The following is a 25,935-nucleotide window of genomic DNA, read 5'->3' as shown; positions in this document are numbered from 1 at the left end:
AAGCTGGTGACAAACTGAAGAGAAATGCCACCTGACGATGTTTAGTCAAAAGGATTTTAGTCTTTTCCTGTCTTCATACTTTCTACTCACCAAATTACCCCTTACCATCACTGATATGGTTTTGATACGTGGCACTGACTAATTCAGAAACTTCCCATGGTATCCTTGGCAATGTAAGACTGAAGACGAGAGTTTTCCTTCTGATTAACTCTTTTCTGGACTCCAGGGTATTCCTTTTATAAACCAAGAGAGCATTGCTTCTCTCTAGCCTGGCACAGTACCTTTCAAACCACCTGGCTGACCAGGCACTGAAAGTAAATAGACATGCCCCCTCCTGTCAGAACCCTCAGGCTTTCTGGAGCTGCTCGCTCCACTCTGCTTTGCTCTCTAATGTTCAGATCTTGGCCTGTCTTCCATTTCACTCCTTGTTTTGCAGAATGGGGGCTTGGTATTGCTTCCCTAGCTTGATACCTGGCTCCTTCTCTAACTATGATTCCTCCTCATCAACTGAGTGTCTTATTTTTGGTGACTCCAGGATAAACTCTCATTTGATCCAGCCTACCCTGGTTCTTTGGATTTTCCATCTGACCACATGCCTTCAAGGCCACGCTGCCTCCACAATCGGTGTGGAGTGGGACTTAGAGAGTTTGATCTTTCCCATGAACTCATCTCTGAAGTGAACTCATCTTCTTTCCTTAGAGGGGAATTGAGGAAATACATTGGAAATGGGGTAGGAGAGTCTTTGAATTTCTGTCTCAGGATCTTTGCATATTGAAGCAGAGACTGCTCTAGAAATGGTGGCTCCAGTTCCAGCTCCATAAGTGGGATGGTGCTGCAGACATGCTCCTTTCTGGAAAAGCAAGCATGAGAAGGCCCTGCTTTGTTATATCATACAGTGAAAGAAGAAGGCCCTGCCGTTCCCTGAATATCAAGCAATTGGCCCTTGCTTGAAACACTAGGTTCAATATCAAGACACAGCCATCTTTGTGGAAGTGCACTCAGGTGAGACCAACCTGAGTTTCAAGCCTACTTTGCTCCTGAGGCTTTAGTCCTCAGCTTTCTCATCTACAAAATGGGCATTATAATGTCTACTGTGTAGAGCTTTAGGGAGTTTGTGTGTGTGTGCTGCTACATGGTGCCAAGTACTGTTCAAATCACAATGTTATTTAGTCATTATAACGCTATTATAAGGCTGGCACCGTTGTCAGCATCTCTGTTTTATAGATGGTAAAACTGAAGCATAAAGAAATCAAGCTACTTTGGAAGAACACAACTAGTAAGCAGCAGTCAGGATCCAAAACAAACCCAGCTGTGTGGCTCCAGAGTTGGTATCCTTAACCGCTGCCCTCTGCTGTCACCACGTGGTACCCCTATAGTAGGTACTCAATAAATGAGGGCAAGTATAACTATAACAGCAATTATATCCTCCCTCATATTAAGGGTGATTCCATTATGAGTTTTCAACTTATTCATTCAACTAGCAGATTATGCAAATGTGCTCAGAGCTTATACAATGTGCATGGGCTCACAAAATGAGAAAAATAAATGAAAATTAATATGAAACCATTTCTCTCTCCATGCACTTCTGCACTACCCCTCCACACTGTAGCAGCAGCACCTGGTGCCCTGTGGGTTTTGAGCAAATGTTTATTAATTTATGGCTCAGGCTGTCTGGTGTGCAACATAATTATATAAATATTACCGTGAATATTATAATTGCTGCAAATGAGAATTCCACATTAAGAACAAGTTCTATTAGACTATCGGTGTACAAAAGAGTCTTACAGAGGTCCAAAGTGAATGACATTTCAAAAGTCTGGCATGTTCCAAATTTGGTACCAGGGACAGATAGAGATGTAAGGGCAGTCAGCTCATTTCTCCCCCATATTTTACATTTTCTGTGAAATCTGATGAGACGTTTCTGCCTCTCAGTCAAATTTCTGAATTTTCCCAATTCAGAAATTTGACAAGAGGATTAAAGGCCACCACTTGCCCACGTCTGCCACGGATGCTTAATATGTTCAGCCTTCAGGATCTGGGTTAACCTTCGTTAGCAAAAGCTAGCAGAACCAGAATCAAAATATCCACTAATGCACAATGTACCAGGCCACAGTGTTCCAGCCCCATCTTTCCTTTCATGTTAAATCACTGCCTTGACTAAGTGGCCCTTTGCAAATCCAGCCATGTGAGTAATGGGCCTTTGATCAGGTTTTGCTTCCTGACAGCTGTACATAGAAATGAATGTTTATACCAATTAAGTAATGAACATTGATTCTTCCTATCCTTTGACTGCACAGCATCCCCTCATCTCAAAGCACTCCCCACTCTTCTTACATCAAGGGTGATACCTTTTCATTTGGAAGAACTCTGCTTGGGAACTGAATGGGGGGAAGTTTAAGACACTGTGGAGAAAAAGGGCCTAGGTCATATAAGTGGTAGAAATAGATTTTTCTGGAGCCACTGCAGGCAGGAAAAGCACCATATTTTATCATCAGCTATTACTAGCCAATATTTAAAGTACATCTCAAGCACTGCTCTTTTATGCTCACATTGATCTTATGGGTCAAGTATTATTAGCTCCACTGGACAAAGGAGGAATATGAGGTGTTGGGGGGGGGAGCAGCTAAGTGATCCGCTCATGGTTATAAGGCTGATCATTGGCTCAGTCACAACTCAAACAGCTTAATTCCAGATTCTCTATGACTCCAAAGTTTTATTTTCCCGGTACTTGGCGATCATTATTTCTTTCTCAGACAGTAGAAATAAAACAGGGTTTGGTCTCTGAGTCTCACTTAACCTGCTAGCTCTGTGGTCTTGAAAAAGTGGTTTGACTAAATACTATATCCTGTTTGCTCTGAAGCTCTTCAATCAAGAAAAGCTAACATATGCCTTGCCTCCCCAATGAGGGGGCTGAGAATGGACTTTGCACATGGCAACATGCTGTACGAATGTGGTCGATCTGGGCACTCTTATAAACAACCTTTTAAATCCGATCTATCGCTGTCTCTGCACCACTCTGACACTGTGTTGTTTACCATTCCTGACTCTCCAAAAGCAACACTTGGGGTCTGCTTTGCCAATAACAGATTTGTTTTCATTATTAGAGATGATTCTGTCTTGAAGTTGGAACAGAAATGCAATTGAGTGCACTTTCAAGGGAATTTTAAAGATTCCATTTTTTTTAAGGAAAGAAGAAATAGGAGCCAATAGAACAGCAATTAAATCCATAGTTTAAAAACAAATACTACTAAGGCACAGATGATATCATGTAATCGTTGGAATTCCTCCTGTTTTCTCAGGCTAGTGGATCAAGGCAGCCTGAAATCCTCTGAATACCCCACACCAGCTGTCCGTGTCTGTTCCAGAGGCTTTTCTCTGGCAAATTCCACTCTCTCCAACCCAAATCTGTTGTTGTTAGCTCCTAGCAGGATGTACAAAACTTGGAGGGCTTCACACTGCTCCCACCATCGGGGGTCACCCAGTGTCAGAGGGGTTTTGTCCCATGTGGAAGGTTTCTGGAGTGGAGACACACTCATGACACCAGGAAAACCATTAATTGAGTGGTCTGTGTCCCACTGCATTATTCATCCAGGATTTCCTTAGTCAGGTGAGTTGACTTGCCCTAGAGATGACAAGAGGAACGCATAGCCTACCTCATCAGTATCTCCTTACACGTGCCCTTGGAATCTCTGCATACTTTACAAGGATGCTAACTGGGAGCATGAGGCTGTGGCCACATCACTGCTAATAGCTGGCCATGGAGGCACAACACCCAACTGTATGATGGATGACCACGTTGAGCAAGAAGCTTCCTAGGGTTTAAAACCTACTACCAGGAAAGCCATTTGATGGTTCCTCAAAAATATAAGCATAGAATTAGCATTAGATCCTGCAACTCCACTCCTAGGCATATATATATGTACCCCAAAGAATTGAAAACCAGTACACAGACAAATTCTTGTACCTGCACGTTCATAACAGCACTATTCACAACAGGCAAAATGTAGACACAACCCAAATGTCCGTCAATGAATGGACAGATAAAGAAATCATGGGCTACTCATACAATGTAGTATTATTCACTCACAAAAAGGAATTAGTTACTAACATACGCTGCAACATGGATTAAAGAAGCCAGGGACCAATTGTCACATGTTGTATAATTCCATGTATATGAAATATCAAGACTAGGTAAATCCATAGAGACACAGATTGGTGGTTGCCAAGCGCTATGGAAAAGAGGGAATGAGGAGTAACTTAATACTTATGGGGTTTTCTTAATGGGGAGTAATTTAAAGAGCACAAGGTTTTCTTTTGGGGTGATGAAAACGTTTTGGAACTAGAAAGAGGTGGTACTGGTACAACATTGTGAATTTACTAAATGCTATTTAATTATTCACTTTGCTTAGTTTTATGTTATGTGAATTTCACCTCAATAAAAAACAACCTAATACCAATGGCTGCAACTTGCTATGAAATGCATAAAAATAAAGATGGACAAATGGACAGACAGATGGGTGGATATGGGATGAAACACAAAGACTAAAATATTAATTGTAGAATACAGGTGGTGGATACATGAGTGTTTGCTATAAATTCAATGTTCCCCTATATTTGAAAATTTTCATTATAAAATGTAAGGAAAATAATTAAGTCCAGTACTTATTATATCATTGGGCAGTTGGAAAGGAGATTCCAAATTCTGCTCTCCAATATGGGTCTTCCTGTCCATGGCATGTTTGGAAACTTGTCAGGATAAATAAGCTGGGCTTTGTCCACTGCAAGCATTCCCCTCCTCTTCTCTTCCCACTTCATCCATCTGCAGATAAGACCATCATTTCATGATAGTAACTGCCATTTATACACATCTGCTATAAGACATCCCCTGTGCCAGGTGATTTACATTATCTTCTTCAATATTTATAGCACTCAAAGTAGGTTACAGAGGAGAAATTTGCAATAGTGGTGAGTAAAATCATACAAAAGTGTACAAATCCTTTATATAAGTGCGTGCACTGCATATGAAGGAGAGAATCAGACAAAATAAATCTAGCTGTAAAAGGGAGGACAACGCTACCCTTGGTGGCATTTGATTAGGACACATGAGGCTGCTTCTTGGGTGTTGGTGCTGTTTTGCTTCTTGATCTGGTGTTGATTACATGAGTGTGTTCACTTTGTGAAAATCTATTGAGTTCTAGTGTGTGTCTTTTTATCTGTAAACTATGCTTCAGCAAAAATTTAAAAATGCAATCAATGAAACAGACATTAAAGTGAGTAGTACTAAAAAGACCAAAATCCAGTTCCTTGAAAAGATTAACAAAAAAAATGGAGAGGAAGAAAACATAAGTGGGGAATATTAAGGAATAAGAAGAGACGTAACTCAATATAGAGGGGGCTAGAATTTTATCAGAGAGTACTGTATTTAGATTTATTCTAGTGGCCTTGAAAATCTCAATGAAATGGATACTTTTTTAAAGGAGAACAACTAAAACTGATTAAGATCGTAAGGAGAGCAGCCAATTATAGCCTCTGATATCATCTAAAATCTAAACTACAGCTGAATTCATGAATCCCTCCTCTCTCAATAACAGCCAGAGAGACCACAGCAAAACATACTCAGACTGACCAATTAGTAAATGGTTGCCACTGTGAGGGGTGGTTCCTTTGTTCTGCAGAAATTATGAAATTCCGCCACAGAAAGAAAGTGGTAGAGGTCACTGGGTCAGAGTCTAAATCCACTTGTTATGAAACTACAGAGCACTGGGCTGTGACCCTTTCACTGTTGTCTTCCAAAAGCCAAATGACAGCTAGGTAAGACTAGGATGGCTCAAGCCTATTGAACAGGTGAAATGTTATCTTGGGTGAGGGTACAATATTTTTGTTATTATAACTACCTTTTATTTAGAGATAAGAAATCACCTCTTGATTATCTGACAAGTGGCTGGAAATGTTACTCTTGCTTTTAGGAGATTTTTAAAGAAAAGTCAACCTATGTTGCATGGAAAGGAGGGAATACATCAATTGTTAAGTTTAAGATATAATCCACTAACATCTGACAGGGTGTGGCTCAGGGAAATTTTTGTTTTCTTAGCTGAAGGACCTTTATAAGTTCTAAGTTGACACCACAAGGGAAGAGGAAAACTTCAAGAAGGAAGAGATGGTCAAGAGAATCGAATGTTGCAGAGAGAATCAGAAATACTAAAGAGAACCTGAGTTTATAGAGTTGAGCTTTCCTAGTCACTTCAAAATAAGTCATTTATGAATGAGAGCAAGAGTCAGGCATGGAAAAGTCAGGCTGAAAAGTGAGAGAAAGGAGACATCTCCATTGGAGTGGTGATGGTCAGGGGAAGCTTTTGTGAAGTGTGGTGGTATTAGAAAGGGGTTCCTGATTCAAAGAAAGAGTCAGGTGGAGAGAAGTTTGTTTGTTTAAAGTTAGGAAGGAATTCAGATGTTTGTAAGCTGAAGTGAAGGATCAAACAGAAAATGTTAGAATCAAAAGAGAATATAGAAATGATCAATGGTGCAAGTTCCTACATCTTGGGAAGATGAAAGGAAATGGAATCAAGGGCACAAGAGAAGAGTTGGCCTCTGAGAGGAGACAACTAACACAACTACCATGATTTCCAAACTCCAGATCAAAAGTTGGTGCAGTGGAGTCAGCAAACCCCAAATATATTAACATACTTTGAAGACATGTCCCCACACATTGGTTTGGTTAGGAGGCCAGTCTGTCCAGTAAAATCTTGCCTTTGGAATAACCACGGTTGCCTCAGATTAAGCTTTGAATGCACCCTTCATAGGTGCCCAGTCTCAGTTCAACTTCCTCTTTCTGTTTTCCTTGTCATCATATTTCATTGTGCCCCCTGACTTTCCATCCCAGTCACTTTAGGTTCAAAGGATTAAATCCTCCAGTCTCTCTTTCCATCTAGATTTAAACAAAAAATCCAATTAAAGCAGCCATAAAACAAAAAGTACATGACATATATTTTTTACTTCTGCTGCATGGTTTTTGTTCAAACCACTGCTTGATTTCTCTTGGGTACCTACAAAAACATTTATTTCATAATCGGTCTAACTTATTGATGATTCTTACCACTTAAGTTCATGTTCCTCAATTCTCAGGACTTAATGTGCCACCAACTGTAACATAAAGAGACACTAAAAAATCATTTATCTGAAGAATTTTATCTCCCTAGCTGGGATTCAATTAAGAGAGCAATTAACAATATACACCATATTTGTTGAGAAATTCCCATTCTAGAATCACTGCAGGTCACCCAGATTCCAGAGAGGCTGGAGAAGGAAACATGGGCTAGAGGAGCACATTCAGTCTCCCCATTTTATTTAATATCTGTCTGCTATCAGGTACTTTTCTAGGTGTTAGAAATACATGCACGGACAAGAAGAATGAGTCTAACCTTCATATAGTCCATTGTCTCATGGTGGGAAAAGACAGTTAGTTGCACAATCCAAATGCAATATGATAGGCATTACTTTGCCATATAAACAGCACTGCTAATGAGTGCTAAGAAGGGAATGAGTGCCTCTGAAGATGGGGTGGCATCATGCTCATCTCTGTTTGTCCCTCTAAATCCACACATCACCCTTTTCCAACCCATTTTGTGCTCTGTTCTCTGGGGGGCTGACCTGTGTGAACTACATCCCCTAGGCACACATGCTTTCTGGCTTCCAGTTGGGTTCTGCCAATGGGAGAAAACTGCAGGAGATCAGAGGGTGGAGGAAAAAGAGGTCCTTCTCTGTCACACTGCAGGCTGGCAATGGCTACACCACTCTAGGGTAGACCATAACTTCTGTAAGGGGCCCTCTTGCAAGTCTGGTTATGTCCCAGTAGCTTCCGGAAGTTGCTAGCCTTGGACTACTTCACTAGCCCATAATGGTATATTTGTTCTTTAATTTCTCAGCAGCCCCTGAAAAATAAGCATAAGCCAAAGTGCAGAGGCTCAGTATAAACCCTTAATATACTTCAAAGACTTCATACAGTGCAACAGTGAACAGGCACTGTTAATACTCACAAATGCTCACTTTATCAAATATTAAGTGCATCTCCATTTTCATCCCCCTGACTCTCAAAACTCCCATCATGTTTCCTGCCTTGCCCATACCCTGCCCACACCCTTGTAAAGGGTCCATCAATAAAGTCCCTTTAGCTACTCACTGGGATATGCCACATGCTTCCCACTGGGGCCCAGTGATGCTTCACAGAGTGGGTGAGCTTTGAACCATGTCCCGAAGAATGAGTAGATTTTCAACAGAAGTATACGTCTGTTATACACAGGTGAAGTGGAGTCTTCCAGGCTGGGGTAAGAGTATTTTCAAAGTTGGGAGGCCCAGGAGGACACTGAACATTAGGGGACTAATAACTAACACTTATCTTCATACAGTGGGGCCCGTGGGAGTGGCAGGAAACGACACTGGAAAGTGGAAAGGCCGTGGATGCCATGTTAAGGCTTTGGGGCTTGGGGAAGTTCAAAAGACAAAGACAGTATTCCAATGCTTTGAGTCTCCAAATACCAAGTCCTTTGAGGGAAACTGTATTTCAGAAATGAGAAGCTGGTATGAAGTTTATGCTTTATTGGTTTAGCACTCTTCCCTGCTTGGTGGTTAATAAAATTTACTCGTAGCCTGTGAGCTGAGTAAAGCTGTTGACTTTTTAAAAAATCAAATCACTTCAAAAGCTTTTCTTTCTCAGTCTCAATTTACTGCATCTGCTACTGATGTATTATGAAAGAAAGGAACAGTCCCCTTGAGAAATGTCACCGTTTCATTCAACTACAGAAAACTCTGCTAAACATGATCACTTTTCATAGATCCTTATAAAAGGGACAGCTTGATCAGAGCCACGACTCTTGACTTAAGTCTTAGGAAAAGGGAGAGAGAAGTCAAAGTAACATCTGGTGAGGGGTAGGTGAGGGCTCCTGTGTGAGGGTGAAGAGAGGCCATGAGCAAGCACTATTCAACGGAAACATATTGTGAGCCCCCGAGGCACGAGCCAGGTATGTCACTGAAATTTTCTAGTGATCACAGGTGGAATTAATTTTAATTCTATATTTTATTTAAACCACTATATTCAAGCATTATCATTTCAATATATAATCAATATGCAATCAATAAAAATTACTGGAATATTTTAAATTTTTCTTCACATTAAGTTTTTGAAGTCTGGAGTGTATTTTTATACTTATGGTGCAGCTCAATTTGGACTGGCCTCATTTCAAGTGCTCAATAGGCATATGTGCTAATGGCTAATATACTGAGCAATGAAGGTTGAAGGTGCTGAACAAAGGAAGGGTCTCAGCTGCCATTCTTGTCTTTTTCTTACAGTGCACTGATGATGTGCCCAAGGATGACTTTGCTTGAGAGCCTTCTTCTTTTAGGAAACTGGCTTTGGAGCTGTCCAGGTGGACATACCCTGAGACTTTATTCTCTCTGTGGAAGGGTGATCTAACAGTCATCCCAGAACTCTAGTTAGAAGAGGCCAGCAGAGGCCTCAGCTCTGGCTTGACCAGCCCAGGAAAACCCTTTGCTGTTCACTGGTCTGGCCCTTGTTCCTGACCTAACTTGTACATCAGCAAAGTGTCCGCATGGGCAATAGACATCAGAGTTAGACTCACTCACTCTGTGCCCTTGAGTTTCTTCTCTGTAAAACAAAGATAAGGATGGGGGCCACCTTATAAGGCTGTTGTGAGGATTAAATAAAAGCATATACACCATGCTTCCTTAGGAAGTGTCTGGCACATTGTAAAGAGTGTTAGTTACTATTGTATAAATCTCACCATCCCTGTCCTTACAATTACTACTACTGGACAATTTAGTTATTCAGGAGTGTTTAGAAGTTCTCTTAGACTTTCAGTCATTCCCTCAATGTTAAATGAGCATTGATGGTGCAGTGATTACAGACAGATTATGGAGCTAAATTTGGGTGAAATAATGGTCCTGCCACTTCTGAGTGGCATGAAATTTTTCTCATTCTTGTTGCCTCCTCCTACTTATCCTCTCTCCCCCATATACATGGCCCTGTCTACTCTCCAGTATAACCTCCTTCTTTTTCAGTTTTTACATCTGTAAGATTGTAATAATAATGGTACACATAGCCTTTTCATGAGAAAAAAATGCAATAATGTATTCAGAGCACTTTACTGACACACAGTGACCTTGAGGTAAGTAGGAGCTGTTAACACTGGGTAAAAGGTTGGGGATGTAACAGTACAGAGAGCAGAAATAATACCAGCCCACCCAGGGTATAATATAGCAGGAAAGCTAGATTTAACAAATAATACATAAAAACTGAGGAATGTTATTGCCTAGGAAGTGTAGGTGTTAGGGAAGTCCTTCTTAGAGTCTTGCTTAAGCACTTCCACAATTTAAAAGCCTCTTGCTCTCTCTTTCATAGATAACAATCTTTACTTATTCTTGTGGGCCCTGAGCACTCAATTTTTCCTGGACCATCTATCCATTGAAGAAGTGGTAAGGTTCCCTTTCCTTCTTGGACTACTACCCTGTCCACTCCACTTGAATTCAGACCCAAATCAGAGTTCACCTTTCAGCGAACACTGGTTTTCTGCAGCCGTGTTTCTGCTAATAAGCCCGTGCACTCTGAAAGAGTCACAAAAGCTCCTAAAAGAAAAAAAAAAAAAAACCCACACAGAAGACTTCCGGGAAGATGGTGGAATAGGCTAGGCAGAGCTAACTTCTCCACCGTGGATTAATTAGAGAAAAGGAAGAAAATGACCAATAGCAGCTCCTGGGTACACGTGGCCAGAGAGGGACTTCCACACCACATAGGGAGGTACTGTATGAAAAAGTGGAGAAAATACAAATGGAGGACAGGATGAGCTTTTCCAGTTGTGCCTGCACATAGGACCAGCTGCTATGCTGGTGTGAAGTGTCTGCAGGGAGCATGGTGTCCCCCCCCACTCACACCTCCACAGACAGCTGGGGAGTCATTCCTCTCAGCCCACAGCGGGAGCTCCGGAATGGGAAACCAGGATGAGCAACCTTGGTTTATCCACATAGAGAGAGACCTTGCTGCAGTGCCAAGTGGTCTACCAAGTGGTCTGTCACCCAACCCTTGGCAGGTTGCTGGGGGTGCTTGGTTTGGGGGGAGACCAGGGGACCTCCCCTCAGGAGGAGCAGGGATACAGACGCAAAGCTGATCTGACCATTAGTTGTCCAGTGTGCCGGTTTGAAACTGTGTGGACCCCAGAAAAGCCATGTTCTTTAATCCCCATTAAATATTGCTAGGTGGGATCTTTTTTATTGTTTCCATGGAGATATGACCCACTAATTGTGGGTGGGACCTTTTGATGCTGTTTACATGGAGATATGTCTCTACCCTTTCATGGTGGGGTTGCTTACTGGAGGCCTTTAAGAGGGACTCATTTTGGAAAAAGCTTCAGAGCCCACACAGATGGAGACCTTTGGAGGTGCAGAAAGAAAATGCCCCTGGTGAAGCCATTTGAGGAAGCTAGGAGAGAGAGCTAGCAGACGTCACCCTGTGCCATCCCAGCTGAGAGAGAAACCCAGAACATCACTGGCCCTTTCTTGAGCCAAGGTATCTTTACCTGGATGCCTTAGTTTGAACATTTTCATGGCTTTAGAACTATAAGCTTGCAACTTAATAAGTCCCCATTTTAAAAGCTGTTCCATTTCTGGTATATCGCATTCCAGCAGCTTTCACAAACTCAAACAGCTGGTTTTGGATCCTGCTGCCTATACCCCTTCTCCCTATATCTTTTCTCCATGGAAATCTAGGGCACTCATGGTTTGCATGGGCAGAGAGTGGGAATAAGGGGGAGAACCTCACCATGGCACCATGGCTCCCACCCAGAGGCCTGTGGGTACACATTGGTTTGCTCTATCTAATCAACAGAAAGCAGGGCACCCTGGGCTGGCCACAGGCTGGGGAAAGTGAGCCCCTCAGTCCCACAGCCTGAGGTCAGTCCACTCGGGAGCCTGAGAATCACCAGACCCATCATGCTCACAAACAGATTCCCCGCCAAGGTGCAAAGTGCCCATCCCCCACCTCTGGAGCTGGTGGTCTCCAGCATGCATAGAGACCTGCTGCATTGACCAGACTTTCACCTGGTCTGGACCCTGCCCAATGCATTGCAACAGGTGGGGGAGAAGGGAGTTTGATGGGAAGATCTGGACCAGAGTGCCATCTGCTGGGTACACAGGGAATGTGCACACAGGCAAACTGCTTTTCTGTCTAATATTCAACAAATTCCCAGATAGACTTGCATCTCTCATAGGAGGACTCAGCTAGGTCTAGGTGGGAATCATTGACAAACTAAGTGCCAAAAGACACCTTCGGCAAAAACCCATGTAACTATAAAATCTCAGCTAAGCAAGGGCAATCCACTCTAAAATAATCTACTCAAGATAAACGGATGCCTAGAAATCAGCGGAAAATCAGAAAGCACAAGAGGATGCAAGAAAATATAGCCAAGCCAAATAACCAAAATAAAAAGCCAGAGGAGACAGGAATTTGGAAAAATAATCTAAGATGTACATACCAAATCTAAATGAACTCATTGTTGGCTAAAGACATAAAGAATATCAGGGAAGACACCAGAAGAGCATAAAGAAGAATTTGAAAGAATAAACAGAAAAATGGCAGATCTTACAGAAGTGAAAGATACAAAGATCAAATAAAAAATATACTAGGGGCACACAACAGTGGATTTGAAGAGGTAGAAGAAAGAATAAGCAAACTAGAGGACAAGGCAACTGAATACAAATGCACAAAAGAAAAAATGATGAAAAGATGGAAAAACTTGAATCAGATCTCAGGGAAATGATTGACAACACGAAGTACACAAATATAAGAATAATTGGTGTTCCAGAAGAAGAAGAGAAGAGGAAAGGGCTAGGAGGATTATTTGAGGAGATAATTGGGGAAAATTTTCAACCCGTGTAAAAGACATAAATATGCAAATCAAAGAAGCTCAGTGAACTCCAAATAGAATAATTCCCAATAGGTCTGCTCCAAGACACATACCAATCAGACTGTCAAATGCTGAAGAGAAGGAGAGATTCCTGAAAGCAGCAAGAGATAAGTAGCTCACCATATACAAGGGAAACCACATGAGACTAAATACTCTCAAGTCAATGGACACCATGGAGGTGAGAAGGCAATGGCATGACATATTTAAGATTCTGAAAGAGACAAACTGCTATCCAAAAATTCAGCAAAGCTGTCCTTCAAAAGTGAAGGTGAGCTTAAAATTCTCATGGTTAACAAGAGACACGCCCTGCAAGAAATGTGAAAGGAAATTCTGTTGGCCAAAAAAAAAAAGACAGGAGAGAGCGGTCTAAAGGAAGGCACAGAACTGAAGAGTGTTAGTAAGGGTTACTTAAGGGACAAAAAGAGAAGAAAAAAAATAGACATGACTAAAAACCAAAGGATAAGGTGGTTGAAACAAGAACTGCCTTTATAGTAATAACTTTGAATGTTAATGAATTAAACCCCCAATTAAAAAATACAGATTTCCAGAATGGATTATAAAACATGATCCATTTTTATATTATTTACAAAGGACTCATCTTAGACCCAAAGATACAATAGTTTGAAAGTGAAAGGATGGAAAAACATATTCCATGCAAGTTGTAACCAAAAGAAAGCAAGGGTAGCTACAACGACATCAAACAAAATAGGCTTTAATTCATAAACTTTTAAAATACATAAACTTTTATATTTCCTATATATAATAGCATAGGAAAGACACTATATATTAATAAAAGGGACAATTCAAGAAAACATAACTACCATAAATATTTAAGCAATCAAGGATTTACTCCAATCAAGGAGTTCCAAAGTACATGAGGCAAACATTGGAAAATCTGAAGGGAACAATAAACATTTCAATAATAATGGTTGGAGACTTCACTACACCATTCTTTTCAATAAGGAAACAGAGAACCTAAACAAGGTGACAAATAAATTAGACCTAACAGACTTATATAGATGGTTACGCCTGAAAACAACAGGATATACATTCTTCTATATTATTCATAGAATGTTTTTGAGGCTAGCTTATGTGTTGGGGTACCAAACAAGTCTTAATAAATCTTATAAGATTGTAGTTATTCAAAGCGCTTTCTCTGACCATAATGGAATGAAGGTGGAAATCAATAACTACCAAAGAACCAGAATTTCACAAATATTTGGAGGCTAAACAATACACTTTTAAATAATCAATGGGTCAAAGAAGAAATTGATAAGTATCTGGAGATGAATGAAATTGAGAATAGGACATACCAAAACCTGTGGGATGCAATGAGGGCAGTGCTGAGAGGGAAATTTATAGATCTCAATACTGCATTAAAAAGGAAGAGACCCTACAGACCCAGGTTCAACTCCCAGAGCCTGCCCATGCCAAAAAATGAAAAAAAAAAAAAAAAGAAGAAGAAGAGAGAGCTAAATCCAAAGACCTAACTGAAAAACTGAGGAATCAAGAGAAAGAATAGAAAACTAACCCAAAAATAAGTAGTAACAAGCAGAAAAAAATGAAATGGAAAACAACAACAACAAAAAAAAACAATAGAAGAATCAAAATCAAAATAGTTTTTTTGAGAAAAACAGCAAGATTGACAGATCACTAGCTAGACTGCCAAAGTCAAAAAGAAAGAAGATACAAATAAACAAAATCAGAAATGGAAGGGGTCATTACCATGGACCCTGAAGAAATTTTGGGAAATCATAAAAGGACACCATGAACTATGCCAACAAACTAGACAACTTAGATGAAACAGACAATTTTCTAGAATACAAGAACAACCTATAATGACTCGAGAAGAAATAGAACACCTCACCTCAAGAAGCCAATCACAAATAAAGAGACTCAATCCAGTCATCAAAACCCTTCCTACAAAGAAAAGCCCAGGGCCAGATGGCTTCACAGGAACTTTACCAAACATTCCAAAAGGAACTAAAACCATTCCTGCTCAAACTCTTCCCAAAAAATGGAAACAAAAGAAACACTACCTAATTCACTATAACATCACTCTAATACCAAAACTGGGTAAAGATACTACAGGAAAGGAAAACTACAGGCCAATTTCTCTAATGAATATAGATACACAAATTCTCAACAAAATACCTGCAAACAAAATCCGATGGCACATTAAAAGAATTATGCACCACAATCAAGCGAGGTTTATTCCAGGCATGCAATGGTGGTTCAACACAAGAAAATCAATCAGTGTAATACAACATATTAAGAAATCAAAAGGGGAAAAAAATCACATGATCATCTCAATTGATGATGAAAGGCATTTAACAAAATTCAACATCTTTTTCCAATGAAAACACTTCAAAAGGCAGGAATTGAAGGAAGTTTCCTCTATGTGATAAAAAGCATATATGAAAAATCCACAGCCAGCATTATACTCAATAATGAGAGACTGAAAGCATTTTCCCTAAGATCGAGAATGACATAAAGATTCACATTGTCACCACTGTTATTCAACATTGTGCTATAAGTTCTAGGTAGAGCAATAAGACAAGAAAAAGAAATAAAAGGCATCCAAATGGGAAACTCTCATTATCTGCAGATGGCATGATCCTACACTTAGAAAATCCCTAGGAATCTATGGCAAAGTTACTTGAGTTAACAAAAAATTCCACAGTGACATGATACAAACTAATGCACAAAAATCAATAATGTTTCTAATACACTAATAATGACCTAAACACAGAGGCCACTAAGAAAAAATTCCATTCACAATAGCAACTAAAATAATCAAGTATCTAGGAAGAAATTTAACCTAGGATATAAAAGACCTGTACAAAGAAAACTACAAAGCATTGTTAAAAGAAATCAAAGAAGACCTAAATAGATAAAAAGACATTCCATGTTCATGGGTAGGGAGGCTAAATGTTAAGATATCAATTCTACTGAAATTGATTTACAGATTCAATGCATTACCAATGAAAATCTTACAACCTACTCTGCAGACTTGGCAAAGCTAGTTTTAAAATTTATTTGGAAGTGAAAGGGGCCTCAAAGAGCCAAAAACTTCCTTAAAAAGAACAAAGTGGGTAGATATACACTTCCCAACTTTAAAGCTTATTATAAAGTCACAGTTGTCAAAATAGCATGGTATTGGCAAAAGGATAGACATAACGGTCAATGAAATCAAATTGAGAGTTTGTGAATAGATCCTCAGATACATGGGTGATTTATTTTTGACAAGGCCATCAAATCCACTGGACTGTAACAGAATAGTCTGCCCAATAAATGGGCCTGGGAAAACTGGACATCGATATCCAAAGGTGAAAGAGGACCCCACCTCACACCCTATACAAAAATTAATTCAAAGTGGATCAAAGACCTAACTATATGAGCCAGTACCATAAAATTCCTAGAAGAAAATATAAGAAAACATCTCCTAGAACTAGTGATAGGAAGTAACTTCTTAGACTTTACACCCAAAGCACAAGCAATGAAAGAAAAATAGATAAACAGGAAATCCTCAAGATTTAACACTTCTGTGTTTCAAAGGACTTTGTCAAAAAGGTGATGGAGTAGCCAATTCAATGGGAGAGAATTTTGGAAACCATATATCTGATAAGGGTTTGATACCTAGTATATATAAACAAATCCTATAACTGAAAAACAAAGTACAAACAACCCTATAAAATGGGCAAAAGATATAAATAGACCTTTTTCCAAAGAGGAGATACAAATATCTTAAAAGCACATGAAAAGATGTTCATACAAACAAACAAATTATCTCAGACCTATAAAAATTGCTGCTGTAAAATAACCAGGAAACTACAAATGTTGGAGAGGATGTAGAGAAACACTTTTTCACTGCCAGAGGGAATGTAAAATGGTACAGCCACTGTGGAAGACAGTTTGGCGATTCCTCAGAAAAGTAAGTATTGAGTTGCCCTACAACCCAGAAATTCTGCTATCAAGTATATATACAGAAGATCTGAAAGGCAGTGAAACAAACAAACATCTGCACACCGATGTTCATAACAGCATTATTCACAGTTGCCAAAAGATGGAAACAATCCAAGCACCCACCAACCCAAGCAGGGATAAACAAAAGGTGGCATATACATTTGATGGAATATTATGCAGCAGTAAGAAGAAATAGGGTCCTGCAGCTTGCAACAACATGGATGAACCTTGAGGACATAATGCTGAGTGAAATAAGCCAGGCACAAAAGAACAAGTATTGTATGATTTCACATACAAACAACCTAGAAAATATAAACTTAGAGTCTTAAAATGTAAAATGTAGGGGAACTAAAGATAGAAGTTAAAGAAGGGGGAGTGGTTACCGAATATGTACAGAATTGTTAATGAGGTTGAATGTAAATGTTTGTGAATGGATGGAGGTGACACTCATTCACTAGTGTGAGATTATTAAGTGATAGTGCTTCATGTTGAAGGTGAATTTGATTGAAAGGGGTTGTTTAAAGTCATGTATCTCACCAACTAACACTACAAATATAAATAAGTTTATATATGAACTACTACAGATGTATGACACTTGTGTAAAGAGTTAATAATAGAGTAAGAGATGGGGAAAACCATCTATTGCATGCTATGAACTATATTTAACAGTAATACCTATTACTGTTGGTAATACCTATTAATAGTAATACCTATTACTATTAGTACTACATTTACTAGAGGAAAATAATTGGAATAGATCAGGAAAGTGGGGTGTTTCAAGTTTTCTTTTTTGTGTGTGTGATTATCTATCTGTTATCTTTCACTTAGGAGCAATGAAAAATGTCCAAAATTGAGAGTGAAGAGGATTGCACAACTAAGTGAGGATACTGTGAGACATTTATTGTATGCTTTGGATAGAATATATGGTATGCAAATATAATATGCAGTAAAATCTGCAGATTAAGTAGACAGGTGCAGTCCCTATAGTTGGCAGAATGATGGACCCACAGGAGGCTAAATATAGTGTCACCATATGATCATATAATCCTGTTAATAGGAATACTTGGAAGAACTAAAAGCAGGGGCATGGTTAGTTATTTGCACATTGATGTTTATGGTGCCATTATTCATGATTGCCATTGCACAGAGGTGGCCAGTGTCCACTGACTGATGAACAGAAGGACAGACTGTGGTGTACGATATATGTATATAATGGAATATGGTGTGGCTCCAGAAAGGAGTGAAGTCATGAGCATGCAATGAAATGAATAAACCTAGAGCACATTATGCTGAGCAAAATAAGCCAGAAACCAAAGGACAGATATTTGATGGTCTCATTTAGAAAATGCTTATGAGAAAACGAGGGCCTAGATAGGAAGCTCTTACAGCAGCCACATTTACTTCTGAGTTTTAATTGCATTTCTACATTCTGAAATGCTGTGCTCTGTGTGCATAACCTGGTATTTCCCTGGAACGCAGGGCATCCATGAGAGCCCTAAGATTCAGAGTTAGAGTTCTGTAGCTGTGACAGTCAGCATTAGTCCACATAGCAAAGAAACTGAAAAAGAGATCACACTTCAATTAGAGATATGAATGATGCCAATCTGGTTAGGACTGGTATAAAAGGAAGTACAGTGTAAATGATAATATGGCTTCATATAGATTATGGTAGCAAAGGCACGCCTATTAGGTTGGATTGTATGATATGCAAATAAAACTGTTTAAAAATGAACAGAGAGAAGCAACTTTTAGAGAAAATGTGGAAAAAGAGATGGACCTATTCACGGTGGTAGAGAAACTGAGAGGTGCAGCCTCTTGGAGGGCAGTGTGGGGATTTCACAGGAGGCTAGGGGTGGGGTTGCCATGTGATCCTGCAACCCTGTTGCTAGGTATATATCTGGAGGAGCTGACAGTGGGGACAGGAATGGACATTTGCACGCTGGTGTTTATGGTAGCAGTGTTCCTGATTTGCAATGGATGGAAGTGGCCTAAGGGTACCATGACTGAGGGAAAGAAGGGAGAACTATGGTGTATACATACAATGGATTACTGTGCCGCTGGGAGAAGGAATGAAGTTGTGAGTCATGCAAATAGGTGAGTGAATCTGAAGGATTGTATGTTGAATGAAATGTCAGAAACAAAAAGACAAATATCATCATGCCTCACTCATATGGACTAACTATAAAGTGCAAATTTGATGAACTGAAGTTGAGAGCATGGGTTATCAGGTTAGGGCCTAGTGTAAAAGGTCCTAAATTGTAAGTTCTTACAGCAGCCACACAGATTCAGGAGTTAAACTGCTATTTCTAAATTCGGAGATACACAACTAGTTGAGCATAACCTGGCCAGTTCCTGAAACTTTGGGTATATATGTAACACCTGAGACTGAGTTAGAGTACTTAAACTACAAAAGTAGTTTAACATAGCAACTGTTAAACAAGTTGGAAAAGTGATCATATTTCAACTAGGGACATGAATGACGCTGATTTGGATAGGACTAAGGTAAATCAGAATACGGGGTAAAGTATGATATGATTCATATTTTAAAACTTCAACTTCTGTGCGAGATCAAAGGAAGGGATGTTTATTTGGTACAAAATTTATATTTTGGGTAGTGTATTATCTAATGTAACTGATATGATCTGTTTATTTGAACACCATAATTACATGGAATCTTGAATAGGGTGTGAGATCCTATTGGTTTGTACACATTAGTGTGTGCCCATAAATATCTCAGAGTAATTTGGGCCTAGAACAAAAAAGTATTTGTAAAGTCCCCTTGAGGGAATGGAGAGAAAGGTGGAAATATTCAACTTCCCCATGTGGGGAATTCCTGATATTATTGCAAGGACTTGGGACAACCAATTCAATAGCTCAAGCCCTCAATCTTGGGGTTCACCTCTATGAAACTTATTCCTGCAAAAGAAAATCTAAACCTACTTATAATTATGCCCAAGAGTCACCCCCATAGAACCTCTTTTGTTGCTCAGATGTGGCCTCTCTCACTTAGCCAACTTGGCAGGTGAACTCACTGCCCTCCCCTTTATGTGGGACATGACTCCTAGGGATGTAAATCTCCCTGGTGACATGGGACAGGATTCCTAGGATAAGCTAGAACCTGGCATCATGGGATTGAGAAAGGCTTCTTGACCAAAAGGGAGAAGAGAAGTGAAACAAAATAAAGTGTCAGTGGCTGAGAGATTTCAGAGTAGCGAGGTTATCCTAGAGGTTATTACTTATTTATTATATAGGTGCATTATACACTAAAACCTTTTCAGTTTATGGCATATTGGAGTGGCTGGAGGGAAGTACCTGAAACTGTTGAGCTGTGTTCCAGTAGCCTTGGTTCTTAAAGATGATTAAATAATGATATAGCATTTACAATGTCACCATGTGATTGTGAAAACTTTATTAATGCTCCTTTGATCCAAAGTATGGACAGATGAGTAAAAAAATAAGGATAAAAATTAATAAATAATGGGCAATAAAGGGTAAAAAAATGGGTAGATTGAAATACTAGTGGTCAATGAGAGCGACGGATAAGGGATATGGGATGTATGAGTTTTTTCTTTTAATTTCTTTTTTCTGGAGTGATGCAAATGTACTAAAAATGATCATGATGGTGAATATACAACTATGTGATGATATTGTGAGCCACTGATTATATACCATGCATGGCCTGTATGTTTGTGAAGATTTCTCAATTAAAAAAAATATATATATGTAAAACTTGTGATTACTACCCCCTTTATCCAGTGTATGGTTAGGTGAGTAATAAAATAAAGACATGAATAGGAAAAAATTTAGAATACAGGTACCTAGAGATAGACAGAAGCTAGAGAAGGGAGACAAGTTGCTTAATATGTACAAAATTGTTAACAAGGTTGGACTTAAATGTTTGGGAATGGATAGAGGTGACAGTAGCTAATTCTCAGAATTATAAGAAATAGTAACGTAAGTGAATTTGCTTGAAGGGGGTTGCTTTGAGTCATGCATGTAAATAAGTTCTTACATGAGCCACTACAATGTAAAAAAATAATAGAGGAGTATATGGGAAAAAACATAACTGTTGCAAACTATGGACTATAGTTAAAAAGTAATATTTTAATATTCTTTCAACAACAGTAACTAATGTACTACACCACCAATATTTTGGGTCAAAATGGGGGGGGGAAGGGGTATGGGAGAGTGCAGCTTCATTTTTTTAATTCTTATTCTGTTCTGGAGTAATGAAAATATTCTGAAATCAATCACAGAAACGTCTGCAAAACTTTGTGATGGTAATGTGAACCAGTGATTGTACACTTTGGATGGTTTGTGTGGAGTGTGAATATGCCTCAATAAAACTGAAAGAAAACACTCACACACTTATCAAACCCACTCATATATGACGGGAAAATCTTGCACCCAAGACACTGTAATTTCCCACTTTACACAGCTCAGGGTAGGTAATGCACACTGAACTGCTGTGTGGTTCCCTCTTCCCTTTGCACAAATAATTACTGAATGAACAAAAGAGATTAGCACTGAAGCAATTTGTAGTGAGCTATACAAGAGGTCAGAAAAGCATAGATTAATCTCAAAATTGACAAGCTACAAGGGGAGAGGAGATAAAAGAAAAAATAGATTGTTGATAGAAGTGTCTTTACAGGAGGCAGGGATTTAGAAAGCATCCGACAGCTCTTATTTGATAAGGGCTAGTATGCAATCCTCTCTGACTTCTTCACTGAAACCATGCGTTTCGGGGAAGCACTCAAGGCAGTGGAGACCCTAAAATATGTTCCTTTTGTCCCAATAAGCTTTGCTAAGTTACCCAGTGGCCCCATTCCCACCCTGCCATATCTCAACTCCCACCCAGAGAATGAGTTCATCCCTACACGGGCTCAGCATGGATAGGGTGGGGAGAACGAAGGGCCTGAGAAGCGTCCAGGGCCTGGAGACAATGCTTGGCTGGCTTCCCCTCCTGCAGTCCCTGCTCATTTTTCTCAGGTGCCCTGGCAGGACACACAGGTTCACCCCTCCTCCCCTCTTCACCCCTTGTGGAGGTGAAAGGAGGAGGCTGGAGAATTTAGTTTTCTCCTGGGGAGGGGGCAGGGGGGAGCACATACAAAGGGAGGGAAATGGAGAACCTGCAGATTTGTTGTATGGACGTTGATGCTGCCTAACTCAAAGGCAACCTTAAAAAAATGACCAGTAACTTGGAATTGTTTCTAATTTAGGGGGAAAATAGAATCTAATGTGCATGGGGTGCTAGATAAATTTACATGTATTTATCTAGACCATATTAACTCATGGTTTTGGACAAGGGGAATTTGTTTCAGAGAACAATTTAGTAATAGACATGAAAATCCATAAAAATGCTCTTTTTTCTACCTAGTATTCCCAGCATTGAGAATTAACTCCAAATAATAATTCTGTAAAAAAGAAATCAGAGTAACAATGCTGGGTGCACAGATGTATTCATAGTGACATATAATTATGGAACGATTAGGAGCATTCTAAGTCCAAAAATTGCTAGAGATCATGGCATATTCATTTAAGGGATTAATATATTTAATCCAGCCACAATTAACAATCTATGTGAAAATTTTACAAATGGAAGATGAGACCATACTGAATAACTTTGGGGAAAAAAGGAGAGCAAATGAGTATATCTAGGCAGTAGATAAAACTATGTAATATAAAAAAAGCATACATGTACAAAGACTGACAGAGAGCACAGAAAAGAATCAGAAGAGTTACAAGGTTGTCTTTTTATTAAAAAAACAAAACGCTTTGTAACATTTCTGCAATGTACTGTTACTAATAATGGCAAAAAAATAACAACAAAGAATAGATACAAGATTACTCATTTTGCCTCATTTCATTGGCTTTTCCAAGGTTGCTAAAGTTAGACCCTCGCAACCTGTGTGCCATGATACATGGCTGTGCATGGATCGGCTCCAGCCATTGTAATGCCCTATACGTTGAACCCCTATTGCTTGAATGACCACATGGGAACTCCAGCCACTCATCTCCAGTCCTGAGTGGCTTCTTCTGCTTACTCCAGCATATCATGGGGTGTAAAAAAGGGTGGAAAGTACTGTCAGTGAAAGGATTCCCTGTAGAAGACAGATGTTTTATTCCCTCTTCCCAAATCCGTGAAGTCTATCCTCTGGTTCATATTTCATGGCCCTGTCCTCCAGCATAGCAGCATTCAGTTCTGCACCCAGGCATCCAGCTGCCTGTTTTCCTCCTGGCCAAGCCTCAGTGTGAAGTGCCTGAGACCCCTCCATCCTCATTACGCACAGCTGCTCAAAGCCTGCCCTTCAGCTAAGCAAAGGGTCTCTCCCTTACTCGCCTTCTCCACCTTTTCCCCTCCTCCTGAGGAAGATGAACTCTTATGCGTTTACTGCAGTTGCTCAAACATCTAAACATTCAACATAACATGCTCAGCAACATCAAAATCTGTAGAGAAAAAGAGGAAAGAAGGAAAGGAGGGAAACAAAACAAACCAAGCAAAAATGTGTCTTCAAACAATCAGAATACAAGCAAGTTCATGACCAGGTACACTTCTGCTCAGCACCTTATCTAGCATTAATAACAACGAGTAACCAAAGGTGCACACTAGCTCATCGTGCTAGGACAATCTGCTGCTAGCCACATGAGTACTTTAAAGCAAGAAAATCTCTCCTGCATTTTGTCAACTTCAATCACAGTGTTCACAGTAAATTCCAGAGCTGGATTAAAAAAGAAACAAACAAAAAAAACCTAAACTTTCCCAAAGTTCAAGAGAACGTTCCTGCTGTCAACCCTGAATGACCTGCTTATTTGTCCTAGGCAGAAAGGATGCAAGAAATGCAACCTATGCTTTTGATGTCCAGACTGTGCTCTTGAACTCTTTTAATGGGGAAAACTGAGAGGTTAAACTGTATTGGATTTAGATCTGCTCACTACAGACAATTCGAGGCGAGAACCAGAGACACAAAATTCGTCCTTGTCCCTTAGTGACTAGTGGTATGCAAACACCCCTGCAGAAGAAGCAGCACAAATGGAACAGGCATCCACAGGTCTGCAAAAGAAACTTGGGAAAGAAACCCTCTGGAAAGTCTTTCTGCTTGAGAAAGCTCCTTCTGGCTGCGGCATCTTTTTGCCATGCAGCCCACTTCCAAGGATGATAATGAAGAAGAAAACAAAAGAAAATATTCCCCACCTGCTGCTTACATTTATTACATTCTGCGGAGAAAATGCAAGTGCGGAGAAAATGCAAATGCGTGTGGGCACACTTCTACAGCTTGTTTGGAAGAAGAGCACAGATCCCAAATGTACTTGTGAATTGTGTAAACCAGCTCCCCTTCCAGCCACACAAAAAGCCCCAACCCTTACATGCATGTCCATCTCCCAGCCAACCCCCCTCCCTAGCATTCCTTTCCCAGCTGCAGAGAAATCATAAAATGCTACTCACATGTGGCAGCTTCAGCCTCCCTTTACCTCTCCCCAGCCTGTGCACGGGCTGTACGGGCTCCGGTTGCTGGTGCTGCTGCTGCTGCTGCTGCTGCTGCTGCTGCTGCTTTTTCTGTTGCAAGTGAAAGAAACCTTCATCGACAGAGATGGTTTTCCTCTGGGCTGCTTTGTCTGAGATTCCCCAGATGAACACCAACTCGTTTATGTCATTATCCGAGTTTGATAGCTCCCCTAACAGCGGCAGGGCTTTGGGGCTGTCATCTTCCACCGGCTGGTCTTCTGGTGAGAGAAACAACAGACCTGAAACTGACAACTGATCGCATCCAAACACTCCAGGGGATGGCAACCCAAGACTACGAAGTAACACATTAGCTTGCAAAGGTACAGCGCAGAGCCGGAGATCATCTGTCTTCCATTGGCACTGGGAGCCTAACCAAGTTGAAGGGACATTATTTATGAACTTGTGGCTTGGAGAATGTCTCCAGGTGAAGCCATATGGGCATTATAAGGCAGAATGTCACAGAAGGATTCTGCGATCCTCAGATATGTTCAACATTGTTGAAATTTAAAAGGGGTTGAGGAATAATACTATTTGAGGGTTAAAAGTTAAAGGTTTTTAGAAACACCAAGGTTTAGGTAAATTTGAGCAGACTTAGGTTCGTATATGAACTCAATCACTTATTTAGCTGTGTAAATCTGAACAGATTCCTTATACTTTCTGAGTCTCTCTCTCCATCTCCAACATAGGGTTAATAATATTTATCCTATAGGAGAGCTATAAAAGAGAAGTGAGACAATATGGATGAATTATCTAGTTCAATGCATGTCACATGGTCGACATCCCATTAGAGAAGAAAAGATCCCCTACTCTGCAGCACTGTGTGTTCACTTTTGGAACTCTTCATCTTTCATGAAGGATTTCAGGGTTGTATTTTAAAGCACCGGGATCATTCCAATGGCTGTTTCCTCAAAGAAAACAGATGATGACATTTCACATAGTGGTGGCAGCCCCTCAGGTCTAGTAAAGAATACTGGGATGTCCATTTCTCAAATATGAGAAACAGAGTCACAGATTAATCAAAATCACTCAGCAAGGAGAAGACCGTGTCTCCTGCTTCTTTCACTCATAAACACACTTTTGAGACTAGAATAGGAATCTACTTTTTCACAGAGGCTCTTTTATTTCATTTTAAGAGGATTGGAGTTTCTCATGACTAACGGAATTGGACAAAGGGAACTTCAGTAGAGAAATCTTCATTCATTTTTAAAAGTAAAAGAGAACATGTCTGAATGACAAAAAATCCAGACTATTCATGCCAGAGTAGACCTCTGATGCCTTCTAGTCTCAACTTCTCTTCCCCACTTGAGAACGTTGATTTTGAGGGGCTGGACATTATTGGTGCCACCTTCATACTCCCACTCCTACCATTTCCAAAGCAGGAGAAGAAAGCCTATGCCGTGCCTCAGAGCCTCGACCAATACCAGTTGCTCTTGGGGGGATTCCTACCATGTTGAGATAGGTTAGACGGAGCCAACATACATTACACCCTGGGTTGGC

The 25,935-nt window shown here is 40.0% G+C and overlaps 1 protein-coding gene across 1 annotated transcript in view; it reads right to left on the bottom strand.

The window, feature by feature from the left end:
- ANKFN1 (ankyrin repeat and fibronectin type III domain containing 1) overlaps nucleotides 1-24,702 on the bottom strand; it is a 436,237-nt gene extending 411,535 nt beyond the window's left edge. The window contains exon 1 of the mRNA XM_077164850.1: nucleotides 24,379-24,702. The gene's annotated coding sequence lies outside the window, so the exon portion shown is untranslated. The remainder of the gene's footprint in view (nucleotides 1-24,378) is intronic.
- Nucleotides 24,703-25,935: the final 1,233 nt, after the last annotated feature.

Source organism: Tamandua tetradactyla, chromosome 6 (assembly GCF_023851605.1).
Source record: "Tamandua tetradactyla isolate mTamTet1 chromosome 6, mTamTet1.pri, whole genome shotgun sequence".
NCBI classification, from domain to species: domain Eukaryota; kingdom Metazoa; phylum Chordata; class Mammalia; order Pilosa; family Myrmecophagidae; genus Tamandua; species Tamandua tetradactyla.
This window is presented reverse-complemented; position numbering and strand designations above follow the sequence as displayed.